Below are 16037 nucleotides of genomic sequence, written 5' to 3' on the forward strand. Positions count from 1 at the left end.
ACCGGTATTGACTAATAGACTGATTGCTGATAATCATTTGCCATACACTGGGGGAAACGGCCGACAAGGGTAGCAACATAGTGGAGCCGCAGTGTCACTAATGTACAGAGATAGAACAGTTTCGACTGGAACCAGAGTAACCGCATACACGGCACTGATTAGTAATAGATGCAGAGCCATCAGAATACAGATAATATATACAACCGTCCCTATACATGCTGAAAGACTCTGCACACAATGAGAACCACACGTCAGCCAGACACTCTTATCACACACTACTCTCTGCCTGTAACAGGCACACACACAATATCTAACCACCAGCATGGAAGAACATCCAGTGCATCCTCTCCGCCACATTACACAATCCTCACTATTATAACCAGACCGGGAGGTCCACCCAGAAAACAGAATATCCCACCCTTCCGACATCCGCCATTGCTCAGCTAAGCCACGAACACCCACACATGTCCTAAACAGGGGTGCACCCAACATCACAATACTGCCTCCTGTCACAGCACACAAACAATGGCAGGAATGAAAGACACAGGTCTGCCACAACCATGGAATCGGAGCGCCGATTGTCATGAGCCAAAAGTGCATCCTGACGTGACAAATCGGATGATGCCGCAGGCATCCACTTACGATAATCACTATCAACAAACCTGCCGCCCCCCCCCCCAATACACCTTTCTTTACAACAATGTGTATCTGAACCTAAGCTATATTGTACCTTAACCTAAGCTATATTGTACCTTAACCTAAGCTATATTGTACCTTAACCTAACCGATATTGCGCCTTAACCTAACCTATATTGCGCCTTAACCTATCCTATTTTGCGCCTTAACCTAACCTACGTTGCGCCTTAACCTAACCTATGTTGCGCCTTAACCTAACCTATGTTGCGCCTTAACCTAACCTATGTTGCGCCTTAACCTAACCTATGTTGCGCCTTAACCTAACCTATGTTGCACCTTAACCTAACCTATGTTGCGCCTTAACCTAACCTATGTTGCGCCTTAACCTAACCCATGTTGCGCCTTAACCTAACCCATGTTGCGCCTTAACCTAACCCATGTTGCGCCTTAACCTAACCCATGTTGCGCCTTAACCTAACCCATGTTGCGCCTTAACCTAACCTATATTGTGCCTTAACCTAACCTACATTGTGCCTTAACGTAACCCATGTTGTGCCTTAACCTAACCCATGTTGTGCCTTAACCTAACCCATGTTGTGCCTTAACCTAACCTACGTTGTGCCTTAACGTAACCTACATTGTGCCTTAACCTAACCTATATTGTGCCCTAACCTAACCTATATTGTGCCTTAACCTAACCTATATTGTGCCTTAACCTAACCTACATTCTGCCTTAACCTAACCTACATTGTGCCTTAACCTAACCTACATTGTGCCTTAACCTAACCCATATTGTTCCTTAACCTGACGCATGTTGCGCCTTAACCTGCTCTGTAATTGTTATGCGACTCGTTAAATTAGTGTAGTGTTGCCTAACCGCAACCGTCGCAATATAGTTTGTTGCGTGTATGTGGGCAGACGAAGTGTGTTGTGACACCTGACACAGGCATGCAATACTCGTTGAAGTTGCAAATGGCGATGGACGCCTACGTTTGCTGGTGACGTTACGCAAATGAACAACTAGTAACCCGTTGTGGTGCGGTTGTTCTCGCTAGAGGTGAATCAGTGATGGCGACGATCGGTTGACCTATTAACCGGTTGTTTCAGCGATACCCACCATGCCCACAAACGTGAATGGCATCTGGGTGTGAAGCGATACGGGGCGGTGGCTGGGTGGGACCGCCCCCGCCAGTGAGGGGGAGCCGCCTGGCGTGCTGGCAGCGCGCTGCGTGGGCGGACGCGCTACAGCCGGCTGGTGGGGGCGGCCAGTGGCAGGCGCGCCGGCCGACGGACGCGGCAGGCGGCGCAGCTGCGCTCCGGCGCACCCTGCGCGCGGCGCCTTGCGGCCAAAGTAGGTCCTCGCGGGCCCGGTGCGAAGCGCGGTGGCCATCTGCAGTGTGCTGGTCCGATTGAGGACTGTGTGCGCTGAGGATGCGCCGCCGCCCGGCGCTCGGCGCCGCGACGCCGTCTGCTGCTCGGTCGCCCCAGCGGTTCTCGCAGGTGGTTTGTATCGCAGCTGTGCGGACGTGTTGGCGCGTGCGCTGTGCTGGGAGAGTTCGCTTCGGCACCCAAGTGGGGCTTTTGTCCTTCTGTGGCGCTGGCGTTGGAGCTGCCAGTCACCGTAGGTGGCGCGTGTTGTCTCCCGCCGGCAATGCCACGACAGCAAGCTCCCGGGCCTCTGTCGGCAGCGGCAAGCTCAGTTGGGAGCACGGGTGGTCGCACCTAAAGCGTCTACTCGCCTAACTTCGGGCGATTGCGCCTCTCTCGAACACGACCAAGTACTTAGGACGGCGCTGCGCGCCGCCGGGACCTGAGAGGGTTTCGAGGTGTATTGTGCAGGGGAGCTCAGCCTCCACCTGTTTGCAGAATAATTGAGCGGACACTTGCGTGTTTGCGCGGGCCCCCGGGACACACTCCCGGGCGGCCGGCTGCCGAGCTCTAGTTGACGCAGCTCCCTGGTTGATCCTGCCAGTAGTCATATGCTGGTCTCAAAGATTAAGCCATGCGTGTCTCAGTACAAGCCGCATTAAGGTGAAACCGCGAATGGCTCATTAAATCAGTTATGGTTCCTTAGATCGTACCCACGTTTCTTGGATAACTGTGGTAATTCTAGAGCTAATACATGCAAACAGAGTCGTTACCAAGATGGCTGAAACCGAAGCGAGTGATACGAGTGCGCCTTTACGGGCTTCTATGATGTCTGTACCCTCACCACAGGACGGGATGGGACAGGCAGATGATGAGAGCGTAGTACAAAGACACGCAAGAATTACCATGCTCTTAGAGCAAAATGTTAAGAATGGTAAAATTAGTCAAGCGGCTCTTAATACGATCAGAAATGAGCTATTGGCATGGGCCATAGCTCATGCAAGACTGGAAGGCCGCGTATTGGAATTAACAAAAGAAAATGAAAGACTAAGAAAACAACCTAGTAAGACTTGGGCGGCTGTGGCTGCACAGGCGCCAGCTAAACAGACCTCAACAAGGGACACAATAGAAAAAGTCGCTAAACGGTCAGACACGGCAGTCTTCTTGAGGACCCTGCCTGGCCAAGATACGAGCGTTAAGAAAATACAGGAGCTGCTAACTAAAACTGTAGACCCAGTGAAGGATAAGATCAAAATCAAAAGAGTAAAACCCAGTAGAAACTCAGTTATTGTGGAAGTCGCTAGTGAGGAGGACAAGGAGAAACTCTTAAACAATCAAAAACTAAATGCAGTTGTTAAGTGCGAACCCCCCAGAAAAAGAAACCCTTTAATAATATTATACGATGTGCCCACGATTATGACCAAGGAGGAGCTTCATGGAACAGTTAGATCACAGAATTTTGAAGATATCAATGAGCAAGAATTTAAAAATTCTTTTAAGCTGAAGTTCAAAACAGGACCTCGAGACCGCGATGTGGTACATCACGTGGCCGAGGTCTCGGCACAATTATGGAAAAAAATAAGATCAATGGGCAGATTATATGTAGGCTTTCATGCCATTAACGCAAGGGATTATATCGTGGTACCTCGCTGCCACAACTGCGGCGACCTGGACCACATTCTGAGGCACTGTACCAGGGGGTCGGCTTGCTCCAGATGCGGTGAAAGTGGTCACAACCGCAAGGAATGCAGAACGACAGGGGTCTGCATTCCGTGTAAAAATCGGGGGAAGAAATCCTGTGGTGCCACGGGACGGAACTGCCCCACTTACCGGATGCTTGAACAACGCCTGATCTCAAGAATCGACTATGGCTGAGCAGAGCACAGCTAACAGGATGCTCAAACACAAGTCCCCGAGTAAGAGAAGGAGGGATGCTGTGAGAGCTAATAAATTTAAAGAATTTCTAAGGTCGCTTTCGGGCACCTTATGCATCACAACAGTTGAGAAGGAAATACAAACAGATCCCTTTATGGTGGACAGAGGCATACAAACCGATCCTCCGGACAGAAACACAGCTCCCCCTCCCCTAAATCGGGGAGAAAGGCCGAACAACAACATCCAACGGCAGAAGCATCCTGTAGTGGTAGCGGCCTCCCGGGCCCCTGCACAAAAAGTTGAACAAACAAAAAAAACCTCTTCAAGAAAGTACAGTCACCAGCACCAACCCAACTGAGGCAGAAACTCCAGTAATCAGGCTACCGCCTGTAGATCCGATCAGGGTGTATCCCAATTTAGAATTCACCATGCAATTGGCAAGATTGGAGCAGCCGGCTATCCTGACCACTGCCTTACGACATGTGGTCCGGGTAGGACACGAAGACGGAAGAAAGGTCACCTTCTCGGTAATGGAGGCTGTGGACAGGATACAATTAAAGTCAGTGAATCTTCCCACCGACTTCGGGGCCCTGCGGGACTTACTTAAGAAAGTGTTCGACAGACGTGGGGAGAAATTTGACTTGAATGACATCTATACTCAATCAGTCCTAGCTCATGGTCGAATCGCCTTTGATTGGAGCAAGACATGGCCTGATGACAGATTACATACTTACTTCCCATAATGACAAAACTAACTGTTGGACAGTTGAATACGCATAACAGCAGACTCGTGATGCAGGAGCTCCGAAGAGAGGTGGAGGAGAAGAGGCTTGACGTACTCTGCTTGCAGGAGCCGTACTCTCAAGCTGGAAAACTCTCATTTGCAGCCGCTACATGGCAGATAGCTTGTAACGGGGAAGCCCCCAAAGCGGCAATTGTCATTACCAATCAGTCCATACTTACTTCCCATAATGACAAAACTAACTGTTGGACAGTTGAATACGCATAACAGCAGACTCGTGATGCAGGAGCTCCGAAGAGAGGTGGAGGAGAAGAGGCTTGACGTACTCTGCTTGCAGGAGCCGTACTCTCAAGCTGGAAAACTCTCATTTGCAGCCGCTACATGGCAGATAGCTTGTAACGGGGAAGCCCCCAAAGCGGCAATTGTCATTACCAATCAGTCCATACGAGCAACAACACTTGAACAATTTTCCACCACTCATTGCAACGTCGTGGAGGTACAGGCTCCCATGGGAATTATAACTTTTATAAACATGTATTTCCAATACGGGGATAATATCGAACAACATCTGGATCACCTGACCAGAGTAGCCACGGCGTTGCGAGGTCGCAAGCTGATAATAACAGCAGATATAAATGCAAAATCCCCCCTGTGGTACAGTGGCACAAGAGATGAAAATGGAGAAAAAGTAGAGGAAATGATTATGGCTCTGCAACTTGTGGTTGCAAATAGACCTGGCAACCCTCCCACTTATGCAGCGGGAGGGGGGCGCGGCACTAATATAGATGTAACGTTAGTTACACCAAATTCTGCTAACATCATTCAGAATTGGGAAGTAAAGGAGAATGCGACAACAAGCGACCATAATCTAATAATGTTCAGCTTAGGAAACGGAGGCTGTCACTGGGCCACAGGGTGGGAGTTGCAACTGAACTTCAAGAGAGCGGACTGGGAGAGACTAGCGAGAGAGTGCGACATACCTCCATTGCCTGAAGGTGAAGCACGACAGGACCTGGACATAGACAAGCGGGCCGAAGAACTGGTAGACGCAATAACCAGAGCGGTCAAGGCAGCTGTTCCAACCAGGAGGAGAGCCATGGCGGCCTCCCCGTCACCATGGTCAGCTGAACTTCAGGAAATGCGTCAGTCTGTCAGAAGGCTGAGGAGGCACTACCAGCGCAGTGTCGTCTGGTGGGAAAAACAGCGATGGTTACAGCTATACCGGGAGGCAAAAGACGAATTTCAAAAAGAACTAAAAGAAGTCAGGCTACGTAGCTGGGAAAGGTTTGTGATGGACCAGCTGGCCATGGACCCATGGGGAATACCCTATAAATTAGTGAGGGAAAAGATCCGGTCCCCAATGATGTTATCAACAGTTAGACGCGGGGATGGGATGACAGAGTCTTGGCAGGAGACTGCCGAGGTTCTTCTCCGGTCCCTGCTGCCTGATGACGATGAGGCCAGCGACACAGAGGGACAGTCCCAGCTACGAAACCAAGATATGGACAGAGTTGATAACGACAGAGCGGTCTACCCCTTCTCTGAGGAGGAGGTGGCTGGCCATATTAAAGCAATGAAAACTGGAAAAGCCCCCAGCCCAGACGGCATTGTGGCGGAGGTGGTGCAGTTCCTGGCACCTCAACTGGTGGCACCATTAACCCAGTTATACAATGAATGCCTAAGACAAGAAAAATTTCCGAAAATCTGGAAAGAGGCAAATGTTGTTATAATAAAAAAGGGACCCAACAAGGACCCAGCGGATGTTAAGTCGTATAGGCCAATTTGCCTATTGAACATCCTTGGGAAATTATTTGAGAAACTGCTAGCTGACAGATTGACTGCACACCGAGTGCTGTGTGGGATGAGTGGCAGGCAGTTCGGCTTCAGGCCGGGCAGATCGGCAACTGATGCGATCGCTCTGGCGGCCGAGGTCTGCGACTCTACCCCATACAAGTACGTTGTTGGCATCATGGTTGACATCAGTGGCGCCTTTGACAACCTGTGGTGGCCTTCGCTCTTCTCCTGCTTGCGGGAGAAAGAGTGTCCAGGGTCGCTATATGGTTGCCTGAGGAGCTATTGTGAAGGGCGGGAGGTCTGGCTATCATCCCCTAGCGGCAGAGTAGGAAAATCCATAACTAAAGGATGTCCCCAGGGCTCCGTACTAGGTCCCCTGTTCTGGGACATCCATATGGAACCACTTTTGGACAAATTAGAACAGAGTGAAGATGTGCTAGAGGTGATAGCCTACGCGGATGACCTCCTCTTGCTGGTCGGCGGCCGAAGCCGCGAAGACATCGAACCAAAAATAGACAGAGCGATGACCGAATTACAACTGTGGTGCACAAATACTAAGATGACGATCTCACCGACCAAATCGACTTACTTATTACTGAAAGGACAGCTGGCGAGGAACCCTACAGCCAGAATAGGAGGCTCACCAGTAATAAGACGACAAGAGACTCGCTACCTAGGCGTCATCATCGATGAAAGGTGGAACTTTGGAAAGCACATTGAGTCCGTATCCCAAAAAGCATTACAATTATTAAACAATCTCATATCAATCGGTCATAAACGATTTCATCTTCCACCTCACCTAATCAAGTTGTATCATAACAGTATATTAGCATCAGTAGTGGGTTACGGATCGGGAGTCTGGGCACATAGGCTCACAAGGGTGATGCCTGCCATGGCAGTGAGAAGAGTACAGAGAAACATGCTTCTAAGATCCATAGGGGCGTATAGAACTTCTCCAGGAAGTGCACTCTTAGTAATAATGGGGCTCTGTCCTTTAGATATCAAAATTCGTGAACAAGCGGCTTGGTACTGGGTCAAAAAGGGGAACAACGTGAAAACGGAAAACATCATGGGAATACCGGTAATAGATAAGAAAGAAATACGTAGAAAGGGCGAGGACCTATGGCAAAGGTCTTGGGAAACAGATGAAACAGGCAGAAGAACCTTTGAGTTCTTGCCAGACGTAAAAGAAAGGTTGGGGATAAAGTACTTTGAGCCAACGCGGGGTTTAATACACTTTCTCACTGGTCATGGGCCCTACCCGACATACTTGTGTCGGTTTGGGAAAAAGGCTACACCCGAGTGTGACTGTGGTGCTTCGGAGGGCACTCCCGACCATGTGGTTTATGAGTGCCCCCTTTTCGATGATGTAGCAATGACGCTGAGACAACAACTTCCGCACAATAATACATACGACCTATTAAGACAAAAAGAAACTTTCGAAACTTTAAACAAATTGGCAGACGAGGTTTCACGGAAAGTATTAACGGCATATCTGAGTGATTTACACGTTTAGGACATTTACCAAATGTGTCCCACTAGGGGATACATGAGGGTAGTTCACGATTAGTGACATTTTACCGAACGCGACAATTACCCTCATCCTATACCGCCTGTACGTGGACTGGTCGACTTCATGAGTTGCAATCCGCCACGTGCAGGACTAGGGGGATGGGGGTTCCCGAATGAAGACCAAAGCACCGGAATTGACGTAGGTTAGTAATAGTTGTAGCTTTAGATATAGATACTAAGTTAGGAACCTGCAGCGACAAACAGTCCTGGCCAGCCCAGTGTCAGGGGCACGCTCATCGGGATTAGCTCGATGAGCAAGGCCACAGTAGTAGGTTTATATTTATGCTGACACACCTGTAACGCTGCAGGCAGTTAGAAATTAACCAGTAGGAAATATTAAGTAAGTAGATTTTAGCTGTAGTCTGCCCATTATCTTATTCTGTCTGTAGCTTCAATAACTAACATAGCGTAATATACAATAACATTGTGAATTAGCTGCTGAATATGTATTATATATATAGATTAGCTACGACCCACTAATCACTAAGGTAGTGGGTTCTTTTGTATAAATATTAATGATGAATAAAGAGATTTTAAAAAAAAAAAAAAAAAAAAAAAAAAAAAACAGAGTCGCCCACGCAAAATTAGAGGGCAGAGTGGAAGAACTAGAAAAAGAAAATAGCAGATTGACGAACCAACCAACCAAGACTTGGGCGGCGGTAGCTGCGCAGGCGCCAACCAAGCCGCACACAACAAAAGAAAGCATTGACAAAGCAACCAAAAGAACAGACACTGCGGTCTTTCTCAGGTCACTGCCTGGGCAAGACACCAATGTTATGAAAATACAAGAGCTGTTCACTAAAACTATAAACCCGGCCAAAGACAAAATCAAAATAAAACGAATCAAACCCAGTAGGAACTCAGTAATAGTAGAAGTAGCATCAGATGAGGACAAGGATAAAATATTGAAAAATCAAAAATTACGCTCACTAGTCAAGTGCGAACCACCTAAGAAAAGGAATCCCCTTGTAATCCTCTATGACGTACCTACTATCATGACAGATGACGAACTGATGAATACTATAAAAGAACAGAATTTTGATGACATAAATGAGGAGGAATTCCGAAAGAGTTTTAAATTGAGATTTAAGACGGGGCCTCGGGGGCGTGATGTAGTACATCACGTAGCTGAGGTCACGGCACCGATGTGGAGAAAAATCACGGCAATGGGCAGATTATACATAGGTTTCCACTCCATCAACGTCAGAGATTACATCGTGGTACCTCGATGCCACAACTGTGGTGACCTGGATCACATCCTAAGGCTGTGTACCAGGGAATCGGCTTGCACGAAGTGTGGCACAAGTGGACACAACCGCAAAGACTGTAAAGCAGCTGCGGTTTGCGTCCCTTGCAAAAACCGAGGAAAGAAGTCGTGCGGAGCCTCGGGACGCAGTTGCCCAACATACAGAATGTTGGAACAACGACTTATCTCGAAAATCGATTATGGCTGATCACAGCCCACCAAATAGGATGCCAAAACATAAATCCCCAAGTAAGAGGAGGCGGGACGCTATGAGGGCAGCTAAGTTCAAGAACTTCCTAGTGGCGCTTTCAAGTGCAACTAAGATAGAAATAATAGACAAGGCCATACAAACGGAGCCCTATATGATAGATACAAACATACAAACAGATCCTCCAGTAATGAACATAGATCCCGCCCCTCGACGATGGGATACAAAGCCGACAATCCATCCAAAGCGGCAAGAGCATCCTAGGACAGAAATATCTGAGATAAGATCTAGAGAAAAACCCGTTCAAGATAGTGCTGTCACTAGCACAAGCTCGAAGCTCACATTGCAAAACACTCCTGTGGTCATATTGCCACCCGTGGACCCGGTAAGGGTATATCCCAATATCGAGTACACGATGCAACTGGCCAGACTGGAAGAGCCGATTATCCTGGCCGCTGCCTTACGGCATGTGGTCCGTGTAGGACACGAAGAGGGAAGAAAGGTAACCTTCTCGGTAATGGAGGCTGTAGATAGAATACAGCTCAAGTCAGTGAATCTCCCCACTGATTTCGGAGCCCTGCGGGACTTACTGAAAAAAGTTTTTGAGCGACGTGGTGAAAAGTTTGACCTTCAGGACATTTACGTACGGGCCGTACTGGCAAATGGACGAATTGCTTTCGACTGGAGTAAGACCTGGCCGGACGACCATATGCACACATATTTTCCATGACGACAGAAATAACAATTGGACAACTGAATACGCATAACAGTCGACTTGTTATGCAGGAGCTCCGTAAAGAGGTGGAGGAGAGGAGACTAGACGTGCTTTGCCTACAGGAGCCGTACTCCCAAGCTGGAAAAATAGCTTTTGCTGCTACAACTTGGCAGATTGTCAGCGGAGATGAGGATCCTAGAGCAGCAATAGTAATAACAAATAAACTCCTGAGAATAACTACGCTTGCACAATTCGCAACTCGTCACTGCAATGTCGTGGAGCTCCAATCACCAATGGGAGTAATTATACTCATTAACATGTATTTTCAATACGGAGATGAAATAGAAGAACACCTGCAACATCTGACAAGAGTCACCACGGCGTTGCGGGGACGAAAAATAATAATAACAGCTGACATCAATGCAAAATCCCCCCTATGGTACAGCGGCACCAGAGACGCGAATGGTGATAAAGTAGAGGACTTTCTAATGGCCTCACAGCTCGTGGTAGCCAACAAGCCGGGTAATCCTCCTACCTACACAGCAGGAGGAGGACAAGGGACGAATATAGACGTTACCCTTACGTCACACAACGCAGCCAATCTAATAAAGAATTGGACAATTATAAGCAATGCCACCACGAGCGACCACAACTTAATAACCTTCACCTTAAGTGAAAGAGAGTGCCGCTGGGCCATGGGGTGGGAGGTGCAGTATAATTATAATAAAGCAAACTGGGAACTTTTAGCGAGGGAGTGCGACATTCCTACATTACCAGAAGGTGATGGACACGAAGACATAGACATAGACAAAAGAGCCGAGGAACTGGTGGCCGCAGTGCATAGAGCGGTGAGGGCTGCCGTACCAACCAGGAGGAAGGCCGTGGCGGCCTCGCCAGCACCATGGTCGCCCGAATTAGAGGAGTTACGTCAATCTGTTAGAAGGCTAAGAAGAAATTACCAGCGCAGTGTCGTCTGGCTGGAGAGACAAAGATGGCAGTTACGATACAGGGAGGCAAAGCAAAGTTTTCAGAAGGAATTACGCGAGGTGAGACTACGTAGCTGGGAAAGCTATGTGCTGAACCAGTTGGCCTTAGATCCGTGGGGTCTCCCTTATAAATTGGTACGGGAAAAAATCCGCTCTCCTCTGGAGTTATCAACTGTCAGGCGAGGGGATGGGATGACGGAGTCTTGGCAGGAAACTGCTGAGGTCCTTCTCCAGTCCCTGTTGCCTGACGACAATGCGGATGGGGAAACTGAAAACCAGAAGCAACTGCGAGATGCATATTTAATGGATTACAACAACAACACGGCAGTCTACCCATTCTCGGAAGAGGAGGTGGCTGCGCAAATAAAATCCCTCAAAAGAGGGAAAGCTCCAGGACCAGTCGGCATTGTGGCTGAGGTGGTGCAATTTCTGGCACCCCAGTTGGTCGCGCCGCTAACTCACCTCTTCAATGAATGCCTCCGACAAAGAAGGTTTCCCAAGAAGTGGAAAACCGCTAACGTAATTATAATTAAAAAAGGACCAGAAAAAGATCCAACTGAAGTCAAATCTTACAGACCAATATGTCTATTAGACCTATTTGGGAAGCTCTTGGAGAAACTGCTGGCTGACAGATTGACGGCTCACCGGATACTGTGGGGGATGAGCAGCAGGCAGTTCGGTTTCAGGCCGGGGCGGTCGGCATCTGATGCCATCGCTCTGGCGGCCGAGGTCTGCGGTTCGACCCCGCATAAGTATGTCGTCGGCATCATGGTGGACATCAGTGGCGCCTTTGACAACCTGTGGTGGCCTTCGCTCTTCTCCTGTTTACGGGAGAAAGAGTGTCCAGGGCCGCTATATGAGTGTCTGAGGAGCTATTGTAAGGATAGGGAGGTTTGGCTATCATCCCCTAGCGGAAGAATTGGAAAAATAATCACTAAGGGGTGTCCCCAAGGTTCTGTATTGGGGCCCCTATTCTGGGACATACACATGGAACCCTTATTAGACGAACTACAACAGAGTGAAGAAGTGCTAGAGGTGATAGCCTACGCAGATGACCTCCTCCTGCTGGTCGGTGGTCGTAGCCGAGAGGACATAGAACCGAAAATTGAAAGGGCCATTGACAGACTGCACCAATGGTGCCTCAAAACGAAAATGAAAGTTTCTCCGACTAAGTCTACTTTTCTACTACTAAAAGGTCAGCTTATTAGAAATCCCACTGTGAGAATTGATGGCTCACCGGTTCTTCGGCGACGTGAGGCGCGATATTTGGGAGTCATAATTGACGAGAGATGGAACTTTGGAAAACACATAGAAACCGTAACACAGAAAGCCTTACAGTTATTAAATAATCTCATTTCCATTGGACATAAACGATTTCATCTTCCCCCTCACCTCATCAAACTTTATCATAATAGCATCCTGACATCAGTAGTGGGTTACGGCTCGGGAGTCTGGGCGCACAGGCTCACGCGGGTCGTGCCCGCCATGATAGTGAGAAGAGTCCAGAGAAATATGATATTAAGATCAGTAGGGGCCTACAGGACATCACCAGGGGGAGCTCTGTTAGTCATAATGGGGCTCTGCCCGTTAGATATTAAAATAAGGGAACAAGCCGCATGGTATTGGGCGAAAAAGGGAGATGGGGGAAAAATAACAGACATCATTGGTGTGAGAGTTGAGGATAAGAGGGAGATAAGAAATAGAGGGGAGGAACTGTGGCAGAGGAATTGGGAGGAAGATGAAACGGGGAGAAGAACTTTCCAGTTCCTACCTAATGTTAAAGAACGTGGGACCATGGATTATTTCGAACCCACACGAGGACTCATCCACTTTCTCACTGGTCATGGACCCTATCCGACATACTTATGTCGGTTTGGGAAAAGGGCAACCCCCGAGTGCGACTGTGGCGCAGCGGAAGGAACTCCTGAACATGTGGTTTTCGAGTGCCCTCTCTTCAACGACGTGGCGACAACATATAGAGATAGACTTCCACACAACGAGACATACGACCTTCTAAGACAGGAAGACACTTTTCAGACCTTGAATGCTCTGGCAGAAGAGGTATCACGAAAAGTTCTAATAGAGTACCTAAGGGATCAAGAGTAGATACCAAATTTTAACCAACCAACCGATTAAGACCTGATCCCAATCCCATACCGCCTGTGCGTGGAATGGCCGACTTTCATCAGTTGGAAACCGCCACGTACGGGATTAGGGGGATGGGATCAATCACACCAACTACGACAATGCACCAATTATGACGTAGGTTAAGTTAGTAGAGTAGGACGTAGATTAGAATACTAACATAGGAAACTGCAGCGATTACTAACCTTGGCCGGCCCAGTGCCAGGGGCACGCTGCTCGGGGTTAGCTCAGAGAGCCAGGCCTTTCCAAGTAGGTTTGTACTTACTGGCACACCTGTGACACTGCAGTTAGTAGCCATTCTTAGTTTAGAAGTAGGTTAAATTAACTGCCCATTGCTACCGTAGGAAATTAACACTAGATCAGGAACTTAACAAGTAGTAGTTCACTAATACAAATTGTAGAAAATTAAAGTGTCCATAGTTACGGTAGAAATTCAACACTAGCTTAGGAACTTAAATGTAGCTCACTAACACAAATTGTAATATTAGCTGCAAAAATATTCTTTAGATTCATGTAACAATTACGGCCCACTAATCATATTAGGAGGTGGGCTAAATATGTATAATTAATATTGTTGTCAATAAAGAATTTTTTTTTTTTTAAAAAAAAAAAGACAGAGTCCCGAGTCTGGCGTGAGGTCAGTCGTTTGACGGCGCGTTTCGGGGCGGGCCCGCCCGCTGCCGGCGCGCCGTAGGGCACGGAAGCTCGCACTGGGGCGTATCGCTTTCCAGTCGGGTGTGCCGCGGCCGTCCTCACAGGGGAAGTGAAGCGTCTCTCATAGCCTCTCCTTCCCAAGTGGCTCTTTCCGCCTTCCCGTGGTGCCAGATGTTAAGCTTGGCGTTCTGCCTTGCGACAAAAGGGAGAGCTGCGACCCAACCCGATGCGGAAGCGAAGGGTGCGTGGCACAGGGGGAGCTGTGTCAAGGGACCGAACACCAGTCCCTTTCTGTTCGCAGGGCACAGACCAGCAGGTGCTCTGCATGCCGGCGACCTCGTTTGTCGGCGTGGGATCGCGGCGCGAGTCGGCAAGGGTGCTTCGCCGCGCCCCTGGGTAACCGGGGCGTGTTCTGCCAAACCCAGGAGGTGGTGACTTCGCCTGGGCTAGGTTAGATGGGCCCAGACCGCCGAACGACTGGGGGACCGACCCACCACCTGAGTAGGAGTGGGTCCTTGGCCTTCAGGTGGAAACTCGGGCTAGTAGACGGCGAAGGGCGAGGGTTGCATCCGCCTCTCCGGAGTGCGGGGTGCACTTGCCGAGGAGCGTCGAGTGAAATCGTCGACGACGAGGCCTTCGACGGGGACCAGTGCGCTGGCAACGGCGCGCTGAACCCTGCAGCTCAGGAGTGCCCTTGACCTAGGGGCGAGGTCGGTGGGCGAGCTGCAACAGTCCCCCCCATGCCAGAGGAGCCGGTCCGGGGTAAGAGACGGGCTCCCAACCTTCTTTCACTCGTCAACAATATGGCTCATCGAGAGACGAGTGACTCGAGTGCGCTATCGAGGGCGAGTATGTCCGCTGTCCCTACCTCACAGGAGGAAGTGGGACACGAAGATGAAAACGTATATGAAAGACACTGTCGCATCAGTCAAATTCTTGACTCCAGTGTCAAAAACGGAAAGATTGGTCAAGCTGCGGTCCTGGCAATAAAGAATGAGCTCGCTGCCTGGGCCATAGCACATGCTAAGCTAGAAGGGCGGCTTGAAGAGTTGGAGAAAGAGAATACCAGACTTCGACCACAACCGATTAAGACATGGGCTGGAGTGGTGGCGCAAACCGCCACAAAGGCCCAAACAACTAAGGAAACGATTGCCAAGGTTTCGAAGAAACCAGACACGGCAGTCTTCCTAAGACCATTACCTGGACAGACCATTAAAAAAGTACAAGAAATCTTAACAACTACCATTGACCCGGCAAGAGACAAAATTAAAGTGAACAAAGTGAAAGCTACCAAGAATGTGGTAATCGTGGATCTTGCCACAGAGGAAGATAGGGACAAGATATTAAATAACAATAAACTAAAAAAGGCAGTCAAATGTGAACCACTCAAAAAGAGAAATCCATTAGTTATCTTGTATGATGTACCTGTAGCCTTGACCGAAAGTGACATTTATGAAACCCTTTATAACCAGAATTTTGATGACTGTGAGTGGGAAACGTTCAAAAATGAATTCAAGCTGCGTTTTAAAACCGGGCCTCAGGAACGAGATGTCGTCCATCACGTTGCCGAGGTTTCTGGTAAGATGTGGCGCAAACTAACCGCTATGGGCAAAGTATATATAGGGTTTCACGCAATTAATGTCAGAGACTACTTAGTAGTCCCCCGGTGCCACAATTGTGGCGATCTGGACCATGTCCATAAGCACTGCGAAAGGAAGCCGGCCTGCTCCAGGTGTGGGGCAGAAGACCATACAAGAAAAAATTGCAACAAAAATGTAACCTGCATCCCATGCACAAAAAGAGGAAGAAAACCGTGCAACACCACCGGAAGGAACTGCCCAACGTACAGGATGTTGGAACAAAGGTTAATTTCGTGAATCGATTATGGCTGAGGCCACAACTGAACTCAGGAAGCCTAAAAGGAAATCCCCAAGCAAGAGGTTGAGGGACGCTCTGAGAGCAAGCAAATTTAAACAATTTCTACAAAAAGTCATGCAACCAAGATCTATGGTTATAATAATGAAAGATGTATGTGTACAAACAGATCCGTGGGAAGAAGAAGCTCCCTCTCCTCCCTGCTGGGGACCTGGGTCGAA

The sequence above is a fragment of the Schistocerca serialis genome, chromosome 4 (genome assembly GCF_023864345.2).
Source record: "Schistocerca serialis cubense isolate TAMUIC-IGC-003099 chromosome 4, iqSchSeri2.2, whole genome shotgun sequence".
Classification (NCBI taxonomy): Eukaryota; Metazoa; Arthropoda; class Insecta; order Orthoptera; family Acrididae; genus Schistocerca; species Schistocerca serialis.